The sequence below is a fragment of the Nicotiana tabacum genome, chromosome 7 (genome assembly GCF_000715075.1).
Source record: "Nicotiana tabacum cultivar K326 chromosome 7, ASM71507v2, whole genome shotgun sequence".
Lineage (NCBI taxonomy): Eukaryota > Viridiplantae > Streptophyta > Magnoliopsida > Solanales > Solanaceae > Nicotiana > Nicotiana tabacum.
In genome coordinates this window covers 133,588,189-133,612,938 of record NC_134086.1, presented here as the reverse complement: position 1 = coordinate 133,612,938, position 24,750 = coordinate 133,588,189, and the positions used below count along the sequence as shown (strand labels likewise).

Here is a 24,750-nt window from a genome sequence, read left to right as displayed (position 1 = left end):
TATCCTTTTGCATTAGCTGCATTAGAAGAGTCTTTTTTCATAAAAGTGTCAAACTCAGCAGAAGTAAGCCTTGAACTGGTCTCCAAGGGTGTACCAGCAGGTTTGGCACCACCAAGCCCTGACTCTGCAATCAACTCCAAAGCATACTTTCTTTGACTCATAAATATCTCTTGTTTTGATCTGGAAAACTCTATCCCCAAAAAGAACTTAAGTTCACCTAGATCCTTAAAACACAGCTGGAACAGCTCTAGGAACAAACTTGTCTAATCTTCTCACATCAGTAACATAGCCTAGACAGCCAAACACTCTCATATAGTCCAAAGAAGGAACATGACCAATTAAAGCTTCAAAGGAGACTTGTCTTGAAGGACTATCGAGGTTAGCCTATTGATGATAGATACAACAGTGGTGACTCATTCACCCTAGAATTTGAGAGGTACAGAAGCTTGAAACCTTAGTGATCTAGCCAATTCCAGAATATACCTGTGCCTTTTCTCAGTTACTCTATTCTGTTGTAGAGTATATATACAAGAACTCTGGTGAATGATTCCTTTAGTCTGCAGCAACTCAGCTACTTGAGAGTTGAGAATTCACTAACATTATCTGATCTAAAGACTTTCACAAAAGCTAAATAAACATTTTGAATCATAGAAATAAAGGATCTAAGAATAACAATCACTTCTGACTTGGTAGGCAACATAAATAACCAAGTATGTCAAGAGTAGCCATCTACAAAAGTTAAAAAATAATTATTCCCATTATAACTAGGAACTTGTTTACCGTGAAAATGGTAATAACAATTAAATTTAATTTAGTGGTTCTAAAAATACATAATCTATTTTTATGATAGTTGTTAGGCAGTTGATGCTATATGAAAGACTTAGAAATGAAATAAGAGCTTAAAAACGAGATATTAATCAAACCGAATCGTTATCAATTGGGGCCTCGAGCTTGCCAATTCGAGGGCCTCGGGGTCGAGTCCGAATCTCAGTTGGGAGCTATCGAGGATGGGGAATAACAATTATAAACAAAGAAATGACGGCTCTGTATGGCTAGTAATAAGCAATAAATGAAGAACAATAGATAGAACACAATAAATATGATCATTAAAAGAGATAACGAGACCAAGAGAATGTGTTAGAGAGCATAGAGAATGTTCTAGTATTTTTGGTATGAAGCAACAAATGTTTACAAAATGATAAAGATCCCCTTTATATAAGAGGGGGAATCCTAAATAGTACAAGTGCATTTATTATAAAGATATGGAGATGAGACACCTAGTTAATGCCACGATATGGGCTCAGACTAGCCTGACAGATTTTGTCGGCTCTAGTTTCGCCTTGGGAACTCCCCACTTTCTTCCCGTAACCGTCGGTCTCATACTGTCCCGAGGTCGAGCATCGATAGCCCTCGAGGGATGAAACTTCTATCGTGATTTCGGGCCTTCAAGGTGTCATAATGATAGAAAATTGGACCCTCCGATTTTACCATATACAGATAGTCCCCGCGTTTCTTAGAGTAAAATGACAAGAAACGACCTTAATAACCATCTTTTCGAATTTCCCGCGATAATGTTATGCTGATGACGTTATACTCATGATATAGGCTTTTGTGGAAACCGAAGCGTCTTGCTGACTTGTCTTTTAGCGTCTTTCAATGCACAATCTATCCTTGTCCTTCTAAGCGATAATATCACCACCGATTCAGTTTCCAAAATGTATTAATTGCGCCTGCCGATACGTCTTTGAAGGACATTGATGGCGCCATCGGTTGCGTTTTTCAAAAGAGTATTGATTGTACCCGCCAGTTACTATAAGGCACCATGAAAATTTTTGCTCAAAACCCGAGATCTCGTAGCATCAAGTTAGGAATATGTGTTAGAAATTTATAAAATTCTTGGTTCGGACCCTTTGGATTGATCTGTGCGTTAAAGAGTTAAGGAATAATGTTTTTTCAGAAGCGCGTGTTTTTGTGGTCCATTATGAGGTCACATAATAGCTATGCAGACCGCATAGTCGCCGCAGAGTAAGGCAGTTTGATGGTTAATTTTGAGGTCAACTATGCGGCCAATTATGCAATCGCATAATCAATATACGGGCCGCATAGTCATCGCATATTCTCCTTGGAATTTTGCGAGGGGCAGTTCTGCGGTGCATTATGCGACCGCTGAACGGGTATGCGGACCGCATTCTTGTCGCATACCCGGGCAGTTTGATCATGTTTTGGGGGCCATTTTGCATTCCCTTTTGTGGACCGCATGTCAATTATACGATCGCAGATTGTGTCGGGGCTCCTATTTTCTAACTTTTAAAACCCGACCCCATCCCATTAAAAACACCTCATTAGACCCCTTTTTATGTTATTCTACTGCAAATAGAGTTCTAGAGGGAAAAACTAACTCTCACCAAGTCACTACAATCCTTGCCCAAATCTTTGAAGGCTTTCAAGTAAAATTTGCTAGACCTTCATCCTAAAAAGTAAGAACTTGTGCCCTAATCTATGATTTCGAAATTTCTATTAAAATAAGTGATTAACAAGTGGGTTCATGGGTATAAGGATTTATATCTTACATGCATAAATGATAATAGGTTATGGGGAGATTGTGAGTTAAAAATATAGCAATTGAGGTGTAAGATGATAAAAATCTCTCACAAAAGGGTCCTAAAATCACAATGCATACTTAGTGCTTGATAATATACTCAAATGAGCTAGAATCTTAATCATGACTCTAATTTTTGGTTCAACTTGTAATTCTTATAAAATAGATTAAAGTTGCTAAGAGTTCCGGAATTTTGTAAGAATTTAAGGAAAGCTCTATTGAGGTAGGTATGGCTAAACCTCCCTCTTTTTAGAAATTGAGCTCCGTTGGTGTATATGTAACTGTTGAAAGACTGAAATCGGATTGATGCATTGATTGTTATTTCACATGAATTGGTTTTGCAATTATATATACGTGAAAGGTGTGCCTCAATGTGTTCAATATACTAATCTTGATAATTTAAAGATGTGTGAAGAATATGAACCATGTGTTGAAATGCCTAGACTTCAAGTCAAGATTAAAATTGAGATTGTCATGCCAACTATGTGAAATCTTGCCTATGCTTACAACTTAAATTGCTCTTGTATGTGCCTATTATCCTATATTGCAAAGGTTAACATTGAAAGTGGAAATGATGTGAAACGTGGCCTAGTGCCAAGTATGATGGGATAATTGTGGCCCCAAGTGCCATGAATTGATATATGTGTGATAAATATTAAGATGAGAAAATTAATGAAAAAGGAACAACGTCTTGGGAAGACGGCCTAGCCGATCGGGCCGTGATCGTACGCCATGCCGAACACATGGTGGTATTGTGCTGATATTGAATATAGAAAATGAGAATGAGATGGTGATTGAGATACATGTCTCAAATGAGGCAACCTAGCCGATCGGGTCGTGATCAGATTCCGCACAAGAAAGCGGTGGTATTATGAATGATGATGAATGGTATTAAATGCCCCAACCTAAAGCTATGGAAATTATGTGATAGTTATATGATTATTTTATTTGATGATGTGGTGATCGTTTAAAGCTTTTGATTGATACTTGTGAATTCCTTGTTCCTGTATGATAGTTCTTGCATATGTACCTTTTTTGATTCTTTGTTTGTGTGTAAGGACCCATCATGGGCTTTTGTAATCATATGTAAGGACCCCTTGTGGGCTTTTGTAATCGAATGTGTATGAATAAAAACTGTTTCTTTAATTCGTCTCTAATGTATACTATTTTCCCTTTATCTATGCTTGTGTAGAATCTAAGTGCATGACCCCATCGGTTGGTGCAAATATTGAGCCCGGGTTGGACTGATAAACTCGAGTCATCGGGACCCTGAATTTGAGTTGAATGCGAGTAGGGCTTCGAACCCCCAAATCGACACTTAGCCTTTAGACCCTATGATAATACTTGAGGGGGGATTCGCTCGGAAACTCGAGAATGGAGACTACCTTTAGGCTTTCGAGAACAGTCCCCAAGTTGGGGTTTACTTGGGCCGTCTGAAAACTTGTCTTGAACTTAGTGTAGATAGCCTTAAGGCATTGTAGATAGATCCCGGATGAGGGACTGCCCAGATTTAGATAGTACCCTGAGGCCAAGCCCATATGAGTAGAGTTTTAAGTGCTTATTTTCTCCTTTAGAAGAGCCTTCGAAACCGTGTACCATCTGAGTCTTGCAATGACATCAATGGACCCTTGGAGAGATCCTCGAGATCGGGTACCATCTCGGGACTGTTGATGATGCTAATGGCTTTCTAGAGCCTAACTTCTTTTTGATAGAGGTCCTCGAGATCGGTTACCATCTCGGGACTTGCGATGTTTCCAAAGGCTTCCTGAAGCCTAACTTCTTTTTGATGGAGGCCCACAAGATCGGGTACCATCTCGGGACTTGCGATGATGTCCAAGGCTTCCTGGAGCCTAACTTCTTTTTGATGGAGGTCCTCGAGATCATGTACCATCTCGAGACTTGCAATAATGCCCAAGGCTTCCTGAAGCCTAACTTATTTTTTATGGAGGTCCTCGAGATTGGGTACCATCTCGAGACTTATTTAGTGCGGGGGTATCTGACCCAAAACATCATACGATGTTTGTTAAATGGACAACATGGCTGCAAAGTGACCAAGGCGATCCCACCGGCACATCTTCCCAAAGTGATTTCGGCCAGCATTTTAATCGGACTCTGAGGCAGGCCGATTGTCGCCATTTTTTCCATATATAGGGTTGTTTCTACTTTTTTGGAGATTCCACCATTCTGAGTAGTTACCCTTCTCTTTCCTGCGTTAGGCCTTTTGCTATTTCAACATTAACGCTCTTGCCTAAATTCCTGCTCCAGTTCTATAATTTTGCTGTAGTCATGACTGCTACATCAGGATCTGTTCGGAGGGGAGGAGAGAGTTCCATCTCCGGTTCTCGCCTTGTTGGCTCGGGTCATTTTGCTTCGAGAGGGGACTTTTCAGCGGAAAAGTGCACCAATGCTCAGGACCAACGGGAGCATACCTTGAAGTTTACTTCTTTGATAGGAGAGGGACACCTTGAGTTGGTGAGGAAAGACTGTGGATGGGGGAAAGGGTAGTACTACAGGTACCTTCCTCGGATGAGAGTATTACGGACCATGCCAAGGGGTTTCTGAATGTGTTCACGTATCCTTTCACACTGGGCCCCCTTGATAGGGTTGTTCTTGACTTAGTATTAGGTTACCTTGGCCTAGATTCACCCGTCATTTTGGTGGATAGTGTTGATGGCGAGGTTCTTTGCGTAGAAAGCAGGGCTTGAATTTACGCTCAGCCATCTTATCATGCTATACCATCCCTTTCATCATCGAGTTCTGTTAACCTTACTATGCCGGTCGACCATGCCTTTTGTTGCTGATGATGAAGAAGACGAGAATCGAGAGTGGATGAGCCGATCCGTCCGAGCACGAACTGTTGATATTATCCCCGTGGAGTTTATGCCATTCCTTGAGGAATGGAATTATACACGTAAGTGGTACACTTGTGCCTTCGCAGTTTTTCAATTATGGAGAGGGGGTGTTTAATTATGCCGGGCGAGGTTCCCGATCTGTCGGATTGGGTTCGGAAGTTGGCGGCCCACTTGACTTACGATGAGCGTAAGTGGCGAGCTTTATCTCAGGATAGGTGAGAGGCAAAATACCACGGTATGTCGATATGTTCCCTTCCCTTCTTTTAGTTGGAAAAACACTTCCTCTTTTTGCATACTAACCCTGTTATTGTAGGCATCGGGGAGCCTTCCGAGACGAGGGCGTGCCCCCTTGGGGGAGAAGAAGGATCGCTAGTTTCTGTGCTAAAGAATGATACCAATAAGCAAGAGATACCTTTTTAGGGAGATGCTGCTCGAAGTAAGGCGAGCTTGGGCCGGGGGACCGGAGTGAAAGTATTGACTAAGCCTGTCACGCCCGTGATTTTTGGTTTTGGAGAGGCGGTTTATCCTCCGCTGTCGTCTTCTTTTTGAGGTACTTCGAGGGATACTCGAAACCCAGGATCATATGCACCGAGTGACTGTGCCTCGGTCGGGGCCGATTCATTCTGTGGTGAGTTTTTGGCACAGGCCTTTCGAGTTTCGCACCTTCCCTTCCTTACAGAGTTTTTTTATAGGATTTCGACAAGCTTAAGTCCAAGCTGCTTCGTCGTGAGGCCAGGCTGGGAAAGCTCTGGATGAGGAGAAATCCCTGAGTCCCCTTTGAAATGAAAGAGAAGTCGAGCTGGCATACTTACGGTATGGGGCGAGTCGGAGCTCGAATTATGAGAGCTACTTGAAGGAGCAGGTAGTTTTTGTTTTGAGCGAGTGTGTGTTCCTCCTTCTAGCTCCTGAGGCTAATGTTTCATTTATTTTAGTTGCAAAAAAAGGCGGAGGGCTTGGAGCGCCTTCGGGACGAGGTTGATCGAGCCAAGTGCAAGTATGATGAGTTAAATGCTCGGAAGGACGCTCATGTTTCGACGGACAAGGGTGATCTGGCTAAAGCTTCTGCCCTTGAGGTTCAACTTCTCTTAGCTCGTGATAATAGCTAGGTTCAAACATATATGATTACAAATTTCGAGACTAAGCTCTTGAAGATAAAGGCCGAGGTTGTGGGTGTCCGAGCTGAAGCTTTAATGAGCCGAAATAAGGCTGACCAGAAAGTGGTGGTCTATTTGAAGGACGTTGCCGATGCTCAAGCTAAGCTGAGAAAGATCATTGACCATGAAGATAGGAGCAAAGAATAAGCTCGGTGTAAGTCTCGGAGGAAAACCCTTGAGGAGATCCGTGCTAGGGGATTTGACCTCTCGGAAGAGTTGACGCGGGCGAGGGCGGACGAACGTAGTGCTCAGTTACTTCTGTCCGATGCTGATGATAGTGAAGATGAGGCTGATGGGCCATAGCCTGCAGGGGGGATGTAGATTTTGCTTTCCGATTCTGTTTCCAAAGTATGTTTGTAAATGGAGCTTGTATTTTTCTGCATGTATGTGTAAAGAAGAAACCTCGCGGTTTTGTTTCTTTTGCATTTCTTTTTGCCTTTATTTTAGCCAGATGAACTAGTCTTTGAGTTTAGGGGAATCCTTAGATTCATGGTATGGCCTTGAGGCTCGTTGGGCTGGCCCGTAGGTCCTTACGCGCTTGGTCGATGCGACCTTTACGCTTTTGTTCTTAGGCATATTTAGGTCAACTGTTTTGGGCTCAGTCCCAGAGCCGGGCATCGACTCGAGCTCATTTAACCCTCAAGTTGTTGGATTTTAGGCTGGCGATAGTGGCTCTTACGCTTTTCGTCGATGTGACCTTTTAGTGTAAGTCGGCGTTTGGGCTCTTACACTTTTGTTCTTAGGCATATTCAGTTAACTGTTTTGGGTTCAGTCTCCTAATTGGGTTTCAACTCGAGCTCATTCGACCTCAAGTTTTTGAATTGCAAGCTGGCCCTTAGGCTCTTACGCGTTGGGTCGGTACGACCTTTTATATATGTGGGCTGGCGACAATGGCTCTAACGCCTTGCGTCGATGTAACCTTTTATATATGTGGGCTGGCGGCAGTGGATCGTATGCCTTGGGTCGATGCGACCTCTAATATAGGCTTTAATTTTCCCTCGTTAAGGACTTTTTGAAATAATGTTTGGCCGACTCTTTGATGGTTTAACAAAAAACCTTGATTGTGAGTCGTTATATGGCGATGATCGAGCACCTTGAGAGGTTTGGCTCGGAGGCTGAGTATCTCGAAGCCAGTGTTTAGGAGCTGACATGGCCAAAGCTCTTTTTCCTATATCGAGGGTAGCCTGTTTAATCGGTTCTTTCCGAAGTATATTCGAAGTAGTTAAAGGCATGTGATTTATTGCGATGGTCAGGCATCCCCGAGTCGCGTTAGTTTTGCTGGTCCAGCCTTGTGACCAGAGTCATTTGTGTTTGGCCGAAGCCTTTAAGTCCCGAGTGAAGTAGTTTCAGCGTCTATGTCAAGGGTATGCCTTTTTATGGGTCTTACAAGTTCGATATATAGCCAAAACTTTGAGATCGGGTTTATGCCTTTAGTAAGGTCTTACAAGTTTTACATGCCTTTGAGGTCTTACACTTTTGGATACTTGGTACAAGTATGGTTCATGCCCTGCTTGAGGTCTTACAAATATTGTTGTTGCCTTATATAGGTCTTACGAGACCGAGGTTGCACGCATGTGGCCTTACGACTTAGGGTTTTGATAAGTCGATGGAGATGGTGATTAACGACAATCCCCAAGTCATCGAAGGTTTCTTGGCTCGGGAGCCATTACTTGTGAACTTGGTGTTGCCTCATTGAGGGCTTATGATTTTGGAGTTTCCGACCCGGAGGTCGTGTAGCCTTGAGTTTTCGATGCCAGTCCCCGAGTGTTCGGGACGTTTTTGGCTCTGGAGTTATTTTGTGATCTCATTGTTGCCTCATTGAGGGCTTGCGAGTTAGGAGCTCTGACCCGCGGGTCGCATTATTTCAAGTTGTTGACGCCAGTCCCCGAGTATTCGGGGTGCCTTTTGGTTTTGGAGCCATTTTTTGCAAAAATATCGAGCTTCCTTGAAATGTAAAATGCTTTTGGGAAGTATTCTTTGATTACTTGGTACAAGTATACATGTTTTTGCTGTTGCGGGCTCGGTTGTTCTATGTGAACACAGTTCGTTTGACCGTTTGGCCTGGTACATTACTTTCCTATTGAGCCCCTGTTTGGTGTATCTTGGCTTCTCCGAATAGGTGACCATCCGGGGGGATGGCCCCCAGTATTTGAGGCTAGTTGCAAAAGAAGCCTTGAATACTTGTTGGATCTTCCTTAGATGGCATATAGATGTTGCCTTGCTAAAAACCTTGCCGGTAAAGCCCTTTTTGGAATAAAAACTCGGCCGAAGGAAAAGAGTATAACACATGCTTTTTGAAACCTAAGGCATTCGAGTTGGAGAGTGCTTTGGCCATTCCGATCGGATACCTACACTCAGATCAGTGTAGAATATAATTGAAAGAGAGAGGCTATGGTCATACCTTAGCGTAGAGTGTGCCGGCGATGTTTCGGGCCCTGAAACATTTCAGTTGCCTATGATGAGAATGTGGTACGGTCCCCCGCTTTGCTTAGTCAGGGATAGCTAGGAGTGTAGTTTGTTATTGCTATTTTACTGTTTGTTTATACTTTGGCTCCTTCGAAGGTGGAGGTATCGGTGTCGGGGCCACATCGTGTACAGCGAACATTTCTTTCGCCGCATGTTGTTCCCCGTAGACGGTCTTAATCCCATCCTTTGTGGGAAATTTCATCATTTGATAGAGGGTGGATGGCACTGCTCTCATGCAGTGTATCCATGGTCTTCCGAGCCAGGCGTTGTACCTCATATCTCCCTCGATGACATGAAATTTGGCATTTTGGGTCGTGCCAGCCACGTTGACTGGAAGGGTGATTTCCCCTTCTGTTTTTTACTTGCCATGTTGTTTTCATTGAGGACTCGAGTGGGGGGCATGATTTGGTCAAGCAATCCGAGTTGCTCTACCACCCTCGACCTGATAATGTTGGCCGAGCAACCTAGATCCACAAGTACACATTTAATTTGAAATGTATTTACGAGAAAAGAGATTACCAGTGCATCATTGTGAGACTGAGACAAGTTGTCGATGTCCTCATCGCTGAAAGTAAGGGCATCCTCGGGTATGTAATCCCGATATCGCGTTTCTCTGGTGATGGATATTTTTGTTCTTCTCATCATGGGATCTTGTGGAGCATCGATGCCTCCCAAAATCATATGGATGACATGTTGTGGCTCATTCGTTTCATTCTTCTTAGCCGCCTCTCTTTCTCGAAACTGGTTTTTGGCCTAATCGCTGGGGAATTCACGGAGGTGACCTTTACTGAGTAGTCTGGCTACTTCCTCTCGGAGCTGGTGGTAAGCCTCGATCCTGTGGCCGTGAATGTTGTGAAACTCACAAACTAAGTTATGATTTCTTTGCGAAGGATCTAATTGCATAGGCCTAGGCCACCTAGCATCTCTGATTTTACTGATGGCGAACACGATGTCTGATATATCTACGTTGAAGTTGTACTCCGACAAGCAAGGTGCCTCCTTTGGCCCTGTGTTCCTGTCGAATCCGGCTCTATTGACGAATCCCTGAAGGTTTTGGTTTTGGTCCATCTTTCGATCATTGCGGGTTCTGTTACGCCTCGGGGCATTTCTCTTGTCGTCGGTGTATGGCTGGTACCTTTCCTTATTTGGCTTTGGCTCCTTCGCTAGAAGCCTGTTTGGGTATACCGAGCCCGATGGGGCTTCTAGTTGGTCGTCCTTGGCCCTGATTTTTGATTATTATCGGTTGTGAACGTCCGACCAGGTCATGGCGGGATATTCGACCAGGTTCTGTTTTAGTTGCTTCGAAGCCACCGAGCTTCTCTCATTCAGACCTTGAGTGAAGGCTTGTACTACCCAGTCGTCGAAGACTGGTGGTAGTTCTATACGTTCCATTTGAAAGTGAGATACGAACTCTCGCAGCATCTCGTTCTCCCCCTGCTTGATTTTGAAGACGTCAGACTTATTTGTTGCTACTTTGATAGCACCGGCATGTACCTTTATGAAGGAATCTTCCCACATGGCAAATGAGTCTATAGAGTTAGGAGCTAGGTTGTGATACCACATCATGGCCCCCTTCGAAAGTGTTACCCCGAACTTCTTTAGTAAGGCAGACTCGATCTCATCGTCCTTTATGTCGTTTCCCTTTACTGCGCAAGTGTAAGCAGTAACGTGCTCATTGGGGTCTGAGGTCCCGTTGTATTTTGGAAGGTCTGGCATTCTGAACTTCTTTGGAATGGGTTTTGGAGCCGCCTTCTCTGGGAACGGCCTTTGTGTATTAACTTCTTCGAATCTACACCTTTCAGGATCGGGGGTGCGCCCAGGATTTGGTTGACCCTGGAGTTGTAGGTCTCGACCTTTTTGTCGTTGGCTTCTATCTTCTTCTCGCCCAATTCGATCTTCTTTGTGAGGTCCTTGAGCATCTTTACGATGGCGGGGTCAGCTACCGACCCGTTGTTGCTTGACCTCTCCGGTACCTGCTCAGCCGGGGGAGCCGTCCCCGGTGCTACTGTGCTGGCAGTTTTCTGGTGACTTTGCAGCGGAGAAATCGCTAGCTGTTATGCCTGCAACATTTCAAAAATAACGTGAAGGCTAACCTCTCGTTCTTCCCTAGCCGGGGTTTCCTGAGCTTTTTGTTGGTCTCCTTGGTTCACGCTCTTGTTAGTGTTGGAGCTTACATCGATGTGTTGAGAATCGCGTAAGACCGTGTCTACGGGAATCGGTTAGGGTGCGCTCTCAAGGTTTCGTAGTGTACTCTAACACCTGAAACATCCACACCATTTTCTTCGTGGTTCTCAAGATTGTTGTTCACCGAGTCAGACATTTTGACCTCAACTCAAAGATCTTGGGCAAGAAAAAGCATGAAAGATAACTTGTGTTATGTAGTTAAACCAGCAAAAAAATAATCACCATTATTTTTAGCCCACGGTGGGCGCCAAACTGTTTGAAAATGGTAATAACAATTAAATTTGATTTAGTGGTTCTAAAAATACATGATCTATTTTTATGCTAGTTGTTAGGTAGTTGATGCTATGTGAAAGACTTAGAAATGAAATAAGAGCTTAAAAACGAGATGTTGATCAAACCGAATCGCTATCAATTGGGGCCTCGAGCTTGCCAATTCGAGGGCCTCGGGGTCGAGTCCGAATCTCGGTTGGGAGCTATCGAGGATGGGGAATAACAATTATAAACAAAGCAATGACGGCTCTTTATGGCTAGTAATAAGCAATAAATGAAGAACAATAGATAGAACACAATAAATATGATCATTCAAAGAGATAACGAGACCAAGAGAATGTGTTAGAGAGCAGAGATAATGTTCTAGTATATTTAGTATAGAGCAACATATGTTTACAAAATGATAAGAATCCCTTTTATATAAGAGGGGGAATCCCAACATAATATAAGTGCATTTATTACAAAGATATGGAGATGGGACACCTAGTTAATGCTTTGATATGGGCTCAAACTAGTTTGACAGATTTTGTCGGTTCTAGCTTCGCCTTGGGAACTCCCCACTTTATTCCCGTAACCATCGGTCTCATACTATCCCGAGGTCGAGCGTCGATAGCCCTCGAGGGATGAAACTTCAACCGTGATTTCGAGCCTTCGAGGCATCATAACGATGGAAAATTAGCCCCTCCGATTTTACCGTATACAGAACTCCACACATCACCATGCGATGTATGAAAACAAGCATTAGTAGTAGTATTATTTAAAGGAAAGGGTAGCCTGGTCTGGCTTGCCAAGGGGCATACAATTCAAGTTTCATAAGAGTTCTTATGATTGTGATTCTGGAATCCAACCATGTTTTTCAACGTCCTTATAGGCACATGTCCTAAGCTCTTATGACATAAGGCTACATTCATTATTCTATTCTTTGTGATCATATTTAGAGTAGGTGGGTTTTTTGGAATTATTAGCCTAGGAATTGTACTGGGAACTTGAGCTTGAATATCAGTTGTGTTGAACCCTGCAGGGTATAAAATATAAAGTCCAACATATGTATCTACCAATCCCCTTCACCTGTCCACTAGAGAGGTCCTGAAAAATGCAAAATTCAGGAAAGAATATCACTGCCCATCTCATCTCTTTTGTTAGCTTTGAGACAGATAACAGATTGTACTTAAAGTCAAGTATATGAAGTACATTGCTAATTGTTTGGCCCTGAACAATATAAGATGATCCTATGTGACTAATGGGAGCAACATTTCTTTTAGGAAGTTGGATTGTACCCATTTTGCTATTAGTCAACATCTTAGGATTAACTAATAAGATAGACTGTGCACCATATGACTTGAGGCACCTGAGTCTACTATCCACTTACCCAACACTTCTGGATTCACTATATAAGATGACATACCTGCTGATAGTGGTGTAGTTGAGTTGTTGCCCTCATGTCCTTTTCCCAGTAGTTGAATTATTTGCTGGTATTATGTTTTAGTGAACTGTGGAACACTGAGCATCAAATTTTTTGTCCATATCCAGGCATTGCACCATGTTGCACTTGTGAGGTACCTACAAAATTAGATGTTGTAAAAGTTTGATTGTTCCCTATAACACATGTTTCTTCCTGAGAAAAATGAGCTACATTTCTTGAGTCAGCTTTTTTCTTAGTCTTAAAGTCTGGAGGATATCCACTCAACTTATAACATGTCTCCCTCGTGTGCCCTTTAAAATTGCAATAGTCATAGTATAGAGTATTCTTCTTGCTTTGTAGTTGCTTCCTCCAGTATAACTATGTCCACTTGGGTAATTGTTGTTGAGTCTTCCAGTATAAGTATATTTCCCTGGGATATTATTATACCGTTTTCCACTGAACTGACCAGTACTATTGTTAGGAATGCCTTTTTTATTGCTAAACAAGGCAGTGCCTTTAGTAACTTCAGATATATGTGAGGAAATGGCACATAGATCTTCTGCTCTCCTCAGAAGTGATCATAACATAGGCTTTATTGATGGAAGGAACATGCACCACGTTCAAAATCTGATTGTTGGACTAAGAGTATGATTCATTTAGCCCCATAAGTAAATTGTAGTAACAATTGATACTGAAAATGTTCAACATACTTTTTTGATTCATCACAACCACAGCCAGGGCAGGGCATAAGAGCATCAACTTCTGCCCAAAATTCTTTCAACTTAAAGAAGTAAGTAGACACAAATTATATACCTGAGTTAGTGTAGCAATTTGCTTGTGGATATATAACACACTAGAGCCATTTACTTTATCAAATCTCTTCTTGAGATATCATGACTGAATTTATCATCTCTTTCCTCAAACGAAGGATTCCCCTTAGCTTTGAGCCCTCTGTCCCACACATCTATCTAGAAACAAGTGTAGTTCACGGGTTCCATCGAATGCTCCTATTTCTCGACAAAGATCATGTGAGTGTGCATTTATGCTTCGGATGCTTCACCATAGAATAGATCGATCCAGTTCCCGTTCTTTTCCGGTGCACTCGCTTTATATCTTCGACACACAAGGAAGGACACGGTGGGAAGGAAGCAGCCTTAGCCTCTGTCTGGCTGATTATTTCGCTGGCATCTCGCATTCACGCCCCTATTTGACTGTCGCTCGGGGATGTAGTTGTAGATAGGTTAGTCTTAGTGGGTCGTTGGCTCCACCTGTTATCTCCTTCTACGACATGTTGTTGTCGTCGCCATATTCCATATATCACTTAGTCATCTCTGCCTTGCTGCGGGTCAGCACCTCCGAAAGAAACGGAGGACTTCATTCAATGACCCCGTGATTGCCCTCTGAACAATCAGAATAAGGTAAAGCTTGAAGATAAGTTTTGTACTCAATTAATTTCTCAGTCCATCTAGTCGGGTAGGCGCCGGCCGGTTTTTCGATCAGATCTCCCTAAAAACCGTACGTGCGGGTCCAAACCACTCGAGGCATATACCATACCACTTAGTAATTCAGCACTTACTAAGTTCATAGTCCAAGAGAGTACTATTGCATTGCATTTTTCTTACAATTCATAAAGAGACATATCGAATTTCTCCTTAGGATATCTACAATCCACAAACCTTAACCTACTTTTTCCTAGTAAACTAACACTCATTGCACTAATCCATATTGTATAGTTTTCAGGTCCAGTTAATTTGACTGAAATCAAAGAACTACCTAGAGTATCACATGGCTGAAAAAATAATAGATGATGTTGATCAATTGAAGTTGAGCGTCCACCAGCAGATGTTATGCCTGCATCAGTTTCATCCTTATTGAACGCTATTGTTAATGAGACACTCGAGCTCAGATGAAGAAGCAAAAAAATTCTAATTGTTCGAATTAGCCCTAACTTCGAAGATATCGAAAAACTTACCAGATCACAAACACTGAAATCAACTTAGATCTAGGAAATTGATAATGAAGCGTGAACCATAGATACGGGATCTGATACCATGATGAAATTCTAGATCTAATCTGAGTTGCTGAGCTAAAAATAAAGAAGAAACGGTTACACTAATGGAGAAGAAAAGAGTTCCTTCATTTTCTATTAATTTGGTTACAAACGTTGTACATTACCCGTGTATATGTACTAACAAGTTACCTTCTAACTACCTACTTAACAAACTAATCTTCTACTACCTTAGCTTAGCTGGCATCCAGCTATACATTTCACTAACTATACACCTAACACTTTAACACTTATCCAAAAAAAAATTAATGCAACTTGAATCTTGAATCCTAGTATCATATATGCGATTAGATCACACAGAGTTAGATTGAGCTGCATTTGAAACTTTCTTCTAAATATTTATCATAATTCATACTCGAACTTCTTCTCTTAACTTGTATTGGTTCATTCGGGTGTTATCTCTCTACTTTATAGAATCTTAGGTTTTTGTTCTGTTCCATTTAAAATAATATTTTATTATCTTTTTTGTGTTCATTGGTGAATGAATCTAATTGTTTAACTATTAAGCCTAAATAAGTAATGACGGCAGAGGGGAAATTAAAGGGGAGGGATTCTATGTTACAAATGAGGTTAGAACTTTCTACCTCAATAAAAAGCTCACCAAGTGAGCTAGCTCGCAATCCCAAGCGCTTAATAGTGAAGTCGTGCTATATATCCAAGTCTCTTTTTTTAGGATTAGAACTTACTTTTTCATTTATCTATAATTACATCCTAACTAGATTGTGAAAGGAGCAATGTTTTAAATTATCACACTAAAAAGTGTCTTGATTAGTTGTAATTTTGAGGTGCGATAGGTAGTTTGACATGTTGTACAACTATAATTTTCTCCCTTTTATTATCTAGACTAGACTAGATGGTTGATACACTTTACCTTGATTTTTATCTCATAATTATTGTATTGTATTGGTTGGATTTTTTTTCTATGTTAGATACTTTGTTTAAAAAATTATAATTTTTTATTATATTTCTAATACTTTACATACTTTTCTCTTTTTTTTGTCACGACCCAAAAATCACTAGTCGTGATGGTACCTAACTCGATCTGTTTGGAAAGACGACTAACAGTCAATAAAATCCAAATGAGAGTATAAGAAAATAGAGAAAATTTATCTGAACATTTATAAATTAACCCAAGAACTGGTAGTACGAATCATAAGCTTCTAAGACTTGGAATTTACAAAGCTGATACAAATAATTACACTATCTGTTTGAAAGTTACATAAACATATTAGCAAAATCTAAAGCTACCAAGGACAAGTGGCAGCTATATCCGGAATGCACGAACATCTTTAGAGTCAGCTCTCGACATCACCAGTAGCTCCACTCCAAAAATCTGCACGCAAGATATAGAAGTGTATTATAAGTACAACTAACTCCATGTACCCAGTAAGTATCTTGTCTAACCTCGTCGAAATAGTGACGAGGTTTTTTAGTTAAAAGATACTCACTGATAAAACATGCACTGTAAACCGGCAATAGAACTATACTACGATATAATAGAAAGGATTACATGAAACGAATATGCAAAACAATAACTGAGTGCTAGCAAAGATCACAATTTTGCAACTTCCAATACCTCGACCAATCTTTCCCTTAGAGCAAAAACCTCTAAACCACGACAATCACTCTATAACTTTCATAGCATGAGAAATGTACTCAGATATCAAGTCAATTATACGCCAACACCCTTTGTGCTTTTATTTCATCCTCATCCAATATAAACATATAACAGTACCAACCGGATGATAGAAATACCGATAACAGGATATGCAAAGTAGGAAATACGCAAGAAGCAATAATAAACGAGGATATACATGTGGGCAACAGTAATGGACTAGGCAGAAGGCGTATGAGTAATGACAGCAATTGGAAGACACGAAATATCAACTTCAACTAACTAGCATGATGGATGCCTAGATATAGGCATAATAAATAAGAAGAGAACACATGATTTTACAAGTTAACAAGTAGAGGCATGAATGGCTAGCATGGTAGAGGGCTTATCTAAAGTGCAATAGAATAGATACGACATGAGTATAATTATAACAACAGGAAATAGGCATGGTATTTGCAAGTTAAGCAAGTAGAAGGTATGAGAAACACACCAACAATTGAGATAGAGCTCAAAGACAGGACAATCACAACAAGTCACATCAGATCTATAATTATGACAATAACAGCTCAAGGTAAAGGCATGAACGTATATACGGGGAACAAATATCACAACATAATACATGTCCCTAATTCTCGCCTGCACGGAAACACACATCGTACCATGAACTCACGATAATATAAAATCATGACAATATAAATGAAATGGAACGACATCACCCTTCGTGCTTTACACTCACATAACATGGCACGACATCACCCTTCATGCTTTACACTCTCAGCATCACCCTTCGTGTTTTTACTCTCAAATGATATGGCACGACATCACCCTTCGTGATTTATACTCACATAACATGGCACAACATCACCCTTCATGTTTTACACTCTCATAACTTGGTATGACATCACCCTTCGTGCATTACACTCTTCTTTACCAAGCATATGTATATCAATGGCACATAATGTATGAAGCATAAATAACATCAAGGAGAGTGTTTAAACGAATATTCTAAACGAGTTACAATCACAACTTTCCAAACCTATAATATTTTAATAGACCCTCAAGAAACGTATTATTCAAGTGTATCAACAAATCTCACGAATGATCTACAACACGAGGATAGAATCTAGTATCTCAAGAATATTGGCCGTAGCAATGTATTAATGATTACGCATAATAATTTCCGAATGAGACATATCAATATATTCTCAGACTTCCATCAAATTTGATTATGTTATAATAAGCTAAGTTTGGTTTTTAACACTTAATACTATGTTCTTAGTATCTAGGAATCAAGTAAGACATGAAGTAAGAAGGTCAAGTAATTCTACAAGATACAATTTGTAATATAATTTATCCCCGAGCATGGCTAACCCTGGCACATGCATTGTCACAACCCCGGTTCGCCCTCCGTGAACCATCGTGACGGCATCTAGTCTCTACGACTAGGTAAGCCTAAATTGCGGAAGATAACCAAAACTTGTAAAAGTAAACAATTTAAAAACAGAAATAACACAATAACAATGTTTAAATGTGCCACTCGGCATACACCATATATAAATCTCAAAACCAATATCCAAATCCAAGACCCGAAAGCCCAAGAATCACAAGCTGAGATCAATACTACATAGATCTAACTCCGGAATGTCTAATAAGAATAGAAAAAATATAGAAGGGCTAAATACTAAAAGCAGAAATAGAAAGGGACTTCTCGGTCTGCGGACGTGGCAGATGTACCTCGAAGTCTCTAGAGCAGTCGCCTCCTCAAAGATGATAGGCCCAAGTAGTGGTACCTGGATCTGCACATGAAAAACATGCGCAGAAGAGGCATGAGTACACCACAGCAGTACTCAGTAAGTGCCAAGTCTAACCTCGGTTGGGTAGTGACAAGGAAGGTCAGGGCCCTGCTGAGATTAAATAAATATAAAGATGACATGATAAGATAAGCAGTACCATTAACAATCTACACAGGATAATTAGAGTACAATAACGGAAACAGAGATGAAGGCAAACCACAAGGAAGTACCACTCATAACAAGGATGATAACCGGGATCTCTTGGTATACCAAGGAATCTCTCAGTATCCTCAATATGTGCTAGAGATCTCTTGGTATCCCGAGGATCTCTTGGTATCCTCAATATATGCTAGGGATCTCTCGGTATCCCGAGAATCTCTTGGTATCCTCAATATATGCTAGGGATCTCTCGGTATCCCGAGGATCTCTTGGTATCCTTAATATATGCTATGGATCTCTTAGTATCCCGAATATCTCTTAGTATCCTCAATATACGTTCCACGGATCTCTTGGTATCTCACACCTCAGTTAAGATCATAAATACATACAGGGGATCTCCCGGGATGTCATCCCATAGTCCTAAAGTTAAAACACACATCAGCAACACAAGAATACCCAATTAAGCTAAATTTTGTACCAAGTAAACAATTAATTCTAGCCTAACATGCTTCACGTAATGCAATTAAGGCAGTTTAAGCAAATAGGCAATTAAGTCAACTAAACATGCTTTTCTAAACTAGCAACATGCTAAATTCACAATTAGAATAATACAGGAAAAAAGAACTCAATTGAAATACTTAAGGAAACGCCGGATTTTCAACAATTAGCTCAAGTACGCGCTCGTCACCTCACGTACAAGGCATTTCAATTATCAAATATATCATATCCTAAGGGGAAGGTCCCCCACACAAGGTTAGACAAGTCACTTACCTCGAACCGACTCAAAGTCAACCCGAAACCACGCTCTTGCCACGAGTACTCGACTCCAAATGGCCCAAATCTTTTCAATTCAATCGTATAATGTAAATAACACTTCAAGTAACTGATTCTACAATTAAATTCTAAGCTAATACGTGAAATTATATAAAATGACCAAAACGACCCTCGGGTCCACATCTCCGAATCGGGTAAAATTTATATTTTCAGAAACCTCGTACTCTCACGAGTCTATACATAACAAGAATACTGAAATCGAAGTCCAAATGACCCCTCAAATCCTCATTCAAAGGTCTCTTAAACTCAAGCCCTAATTACCCATTTTCCTCAAATATTTCACTACTAATTAGGTCTTTGATCACATAAAACGAGTTATGAAGTCAAGGATATTACCTCCAAGTGATTCCCCTTTGTTTTCCTCAAAAATCTCTCTTAAAAGTTTCAAACCCGAATGAAAATGGTGAAAGAATCCCTCAAATTCGCGAAGGCAACTATTTATATGTTCTGCCCAGCGATTTCCGCATTTGCGGCCCTAAGACCGCACATGCGGAAACTATGTCGCATCTGCAACTTTCGTTAAATGACCAGAAACCGCATCTGTAATCACCCTTTCGCAGATGCGCTACTGCTTCTGCGGTATTCCTTCCGCATCTGCGGAGCCTGAAGAAAGGACCAAAATTCGCTTTTGTGATCTCCTTAGCTGCTTCTGCGGTCCCCAAACCGCAGATGCGAAAATACCAGAAACAGCAAAAATACAACAACTGCAACATTTCCTCAACTTCTCGTTAACCATCCGAAATCACCCGAGGCCCCCGGGACCTCAACCAAAGGCATCAACATATCCTAAAACCTTATTGAAACTTGTACCAATCCTTAAAACACCTAAAACAACATCGAAACCTCGAATTAACCATGGATTTAAGTCTAAGAACTCCAAATTTCTCAAAATACACTTTCGATCAAAAAGTCTGTCAAACCTCGTCCGAATGACCTGAAATTTTGCACACATATCCCGAATGACATAACGGAACTGCTGTAACTCTCGGAATTCCATTCGGACCCTCGGATCAAAATCTCACTATCGGACCGAAAACTTCAAAAAAAAATCAACTTTCGACATTTCAAGCCTAATTAGCTACGGACCTCCAAAACACCATCCGAACCCGCTCTTAGGCCCAAAATCACCTAACAGAGCTAACGGAACCATCATATTTCCATTCCGAGGCCGTCTTCACACTGATCCGACTACGGTCAACTTTCCAACACTTAAGCTCTCATTTAGGGACTAAGTGTCCCAAAACTCGCCGAAACTCAAAACCGAACATCACGGCAAATCAAAATAGCAAAAATAAACTTGGGAAAAGCAGTTAATAGGGGATCAGAGCTTTAATTCTTAAGACGACCGGTCGGGTCGTCGCATCCTCCTACACTTAAACATTCATTCGTCCTCAAACGAGCATAGAGACATACCTGAAGTAGTGAAAAGATGCGGGTCACGTCTGCGCATATCCTGCTCGGTCTCCCAGGTCGCCTCCTCAACCAGCTGACCCCGCCACTGAACCTTCACTGATGCAATGTTCTTTGACCTCAACTTTTCGACCTGCCTGTCCAATATTGCCACTGGCTCCTCAACATAAGATAGATCCTTGTCCAATTGGACTGAACTGAAATCCAACACGTGCGATGGATCACCGTGATACCTCCGGAGCATCGAAACATAAAATACCAGATGAACTCTTGCCAAGCTGGGAGGTAAGGAAAGCTCATAAACAACCTCCCCAACATGCCTCAATATCTCAAAAGGGCCAATAAACCTCGGACTCAACTTCCCTTTCTTCCCAAATCTCATAACGCCCTTCATAGGCAAAACCCGAAACAGAACCCGCTCTCCAACCATATAGGAAACATCACGAACCTTCCTGTCCGCATAACTCTTCTGTCTGGACTGGGCTGTACAGAGTCTATCCTGAATCACCTTAACCTTCTCCAAAGCATCCTGAACTAAATCTGTGCCCAATAATCTAGCCTCACTCTGCTCAAACCAACCCACCGGAGATCTACACCGCCTACCATATAAGGCCTCATACGACGCCATTTGAATGTTGGACTGATAACTGTTATTGTAAGCAAACTCTGCCAATGGCAGGAACTGATCCTAAGACCCTCCAAACTCAATCACACTCGCACGGAGCATATCCTCAAGAATTTGAATAATGCGCTCGGACTGTCCGTCCGTCTGAGGGTGAAATGATGTACTCAAATCTACCCGAGTACCCAACTTACGCAGAATGGCCCTCCAAAACCATGATGTAAACTGAGTACCTCTATCTGAAATAATGGAAACTGGAATACCATGCAGACGAACAATCTCCCAGATATAAATCTCCACAAACCGCTCCAAAGAATAATTAATACACACAGGAATGAAATGAGCGGACTTGGTCAGCCGATCCACAATCACCCAAATAGCATCAAACTTCCTCAAAGTCCATGGGAACCCAACTACAAAGTCCATGGTGATCCGCTCCCACTTCCACTTCAGAATCTCTATCTGCTGAAGCAATCTACCCGGTCTCTGGTGCTCATACTTCACCTGCTGACAGTTGAGGCACCGAGCTACAAATCCAACTATATCCTTCTTCATCCACCTACACCAATAGTGATGTCTCAAATCCTGATACATATTCGCGGCACCCAGATGGATGGAATACCGCGAACTATGGGCCTCCTCTAGAACCAACTCTCGCAGCCCATCAACATTGGGTACACAAATCTGACCTTGCATCCTCAATACCCTATCATTACCAATATTCACGCCTCTTGCATCACCGCGCTGAACCTTGACCTTGAGGGTAAGCAAATGAGGGTCATCATACTGCCGCTCCCTAATACGATCAAATAAGGAAGACCGAGAAACCACGCAAGCTAGAACCCGACTGGGCTCTAAAAGATCTAATCTCACAAACTGGCTGGCTAAGGCCTGGATATCCATCGTCATAGGCCTTTTCGATGCTGGTAAATAAGCCAAACTCCCCAAACTCTCTGCTCAGCGACTCAAAGCATCGGCCACCATATTGGCCTTGCCTGGGTGATACAAAATAGTGATATCATAGTCCTTTAGAAACTCTAACCACCTCCTATGGCACAAATTTAGATCCTTTTGCTTGAACAAATGCTGCAAGCTCCGATGGTCAGTATAAATCTCACAGGGAACACCATATAAGTAATGGCGCCAAATCTTCAGGGCGTGAACAATGGCAGCTAACTCAAGGTCGTGAACAGGGTAGTTCTTGTCATGTATCTTGAATTGTCTGGATATGTAGGCAATCGCCCTATCGTCCTATATCAACACCGCTCTGAGGCCAACCCTCGAAGCATCACAATAGACCGTATAAGACCCCGGACCTGTAGGCAGTATCAAAATTGGGGTTGTGGTCAAAGCTGTCTTGAGCTTCTGAAAGCTCGCCTCACACTCTTCCGTCCACTGGAACAGAGCACCCTTCTAGGTCAGCTTGGTCATAGGGGCTGCAATCGATGAAAACCCCTCCACAAAATGACAGTAGTAACCCGCCAAGCCAAGGAAACTACGGATCTCTGTTGCTGAGGATGGTCTAGGCCAACTCTGCACGGCCTCTATCTCCTTCGGTTCCACCTGAATACCCTCACTCGATACCACGTAGACTAGGAATGCCACTGAATCCAACCAAAACTCACATTATGAGAATTTAGCATAAAACTTCTTCTTTCTCAAAGTTTGAAGCACAGTCCTCAGGTGTTGCTCATGATCTTCCCGACTCCGGGAATACACCAAAATATCATCAATAAAGACAATGACGAACGAGTCAAGATATGGCCGGAACACACTGTACATCAAATGCATAAAGGCTGCTGGGGCATTAGTCAGCCCAAATTACGTGACAAGGAACTCATAATAACTATACCGAGTTCGCAAAGCAGTATTCGGGATATCTGGCTCCCGAATCTTCAATCGATGGTAACCTGAGCGCAAATCAATCTTAGAAAATACTCGTGCGCACTGAAGCTAGTCAAACAGATCATCAATACGAGGCAAAGGATAACGGTTCTCCACTATAACCTTGTTCAACTAGCGATAATCAATACACATACGCATAGAAACATTTTTTTTCTTTACAAACAAGACAGGAGCACCCCAAGGTGATACACTGGGCCGAATAAAACCCTTATCAAGCAATTCCTATAACTGATCGTTCTACTCAAGAGGAGCCATACGATACAGGAGAATAGAAATGGGCTGAGTGCCCGACAATAGATCAATGCCAAAATCATTATCTTTATCAAGCGGCATGCTTGGGAGATCAGCTGGAAACACATTAGCAAAAATCCCGTACTACTGGGACTGAATCAACTGAAGGGGTATCACTACTGACATCTCTCACATAAGCTAAATATATGTCATACCCCTTCTCAACCATACGCTGAGCTTTAAGAAAAGAAATAAATATACTAGGAGTGTGGTCTAAAGTACCCCTCCACTCAACACGCGGTACACCTGGCACAACTAGCGTCACGGTCTTGGCGTGATAATCAAGAATAGCATAATGGGGTGACAACCAGTCCATGCCCAAGATAATATCAAAATCTACCATGCTGAATAACAACAAATCGGCTCTGATCTCAAAACCATGAAGAGTAACCAAACACGACCGATAAACGCGGTCCACAACAAGTGAATCTCCCACAGGAGTAGAAACATAAACAGGGGAACTCAAAGAATCCCGAGGTACACCCAAATGCGGAGCAAAATAAGAAGACACATAAGAGTAAGTAGAGCCTGGATCGAATAGAACCGATGCATCTCTGTGGCAAACCAATATAATACTTGTGATGACAGAATCAGAGGCAACAACTTCGGTACGGGCAGGAAGGGCATAGTATCTGGCCTGGCCTTCCCTTCTAGGACGACCTCTACCTCCCCGACCTCCACCTCTAGCTGGCTGAGCAGGTGGGGTAGCAACTAGAGCTATAATCATAGCCTGTGAACTCTGTGGGGCACGCTATGGCTGAGAAGTCTATGGAGGTGCACTCCTCCTAAGTCTCGGGCAATCCCTCACCATATGGCGTATGTCACCACACTCAAAACAAGCTCTGAGAGGACATGTAGGTTGTGACTGTCTAGGTCCAGGTCTGCTGGACTGACCTCTGAAAGCACCCCGCGCAAGAGGCGCGCTAGAAATCGGAGGTGCATAATAAGGCTCCTGAGATCTAGGAGGAGCTGGAGCACTACTGGCTACTGGAAGAGCTGAATGAACAAGGCGACTCATATAACCCCTAACATGGCGACCTGCAGCTGGGGCACGGGCACCAAAGAAGTGGCCTGACTCTCGATACCTCTTGGCCTCCCTCTCTTTTCTCTCCCTAGCATGCATACC

General features: G+C 42.1%; 1 pseudogene; it reads left to right on the top strand.

Moving 5' to 3' along the window:
• Positions 1–13,820: 13,820 nt before the first annotated feature.
• On the top strand, positions 13,821–14,344 carry LOC142162305 (uncharacterized; annotated as a pseudogene).
• Positions 14,345–24,750: the final 10,406 nt, after the last annotated feature.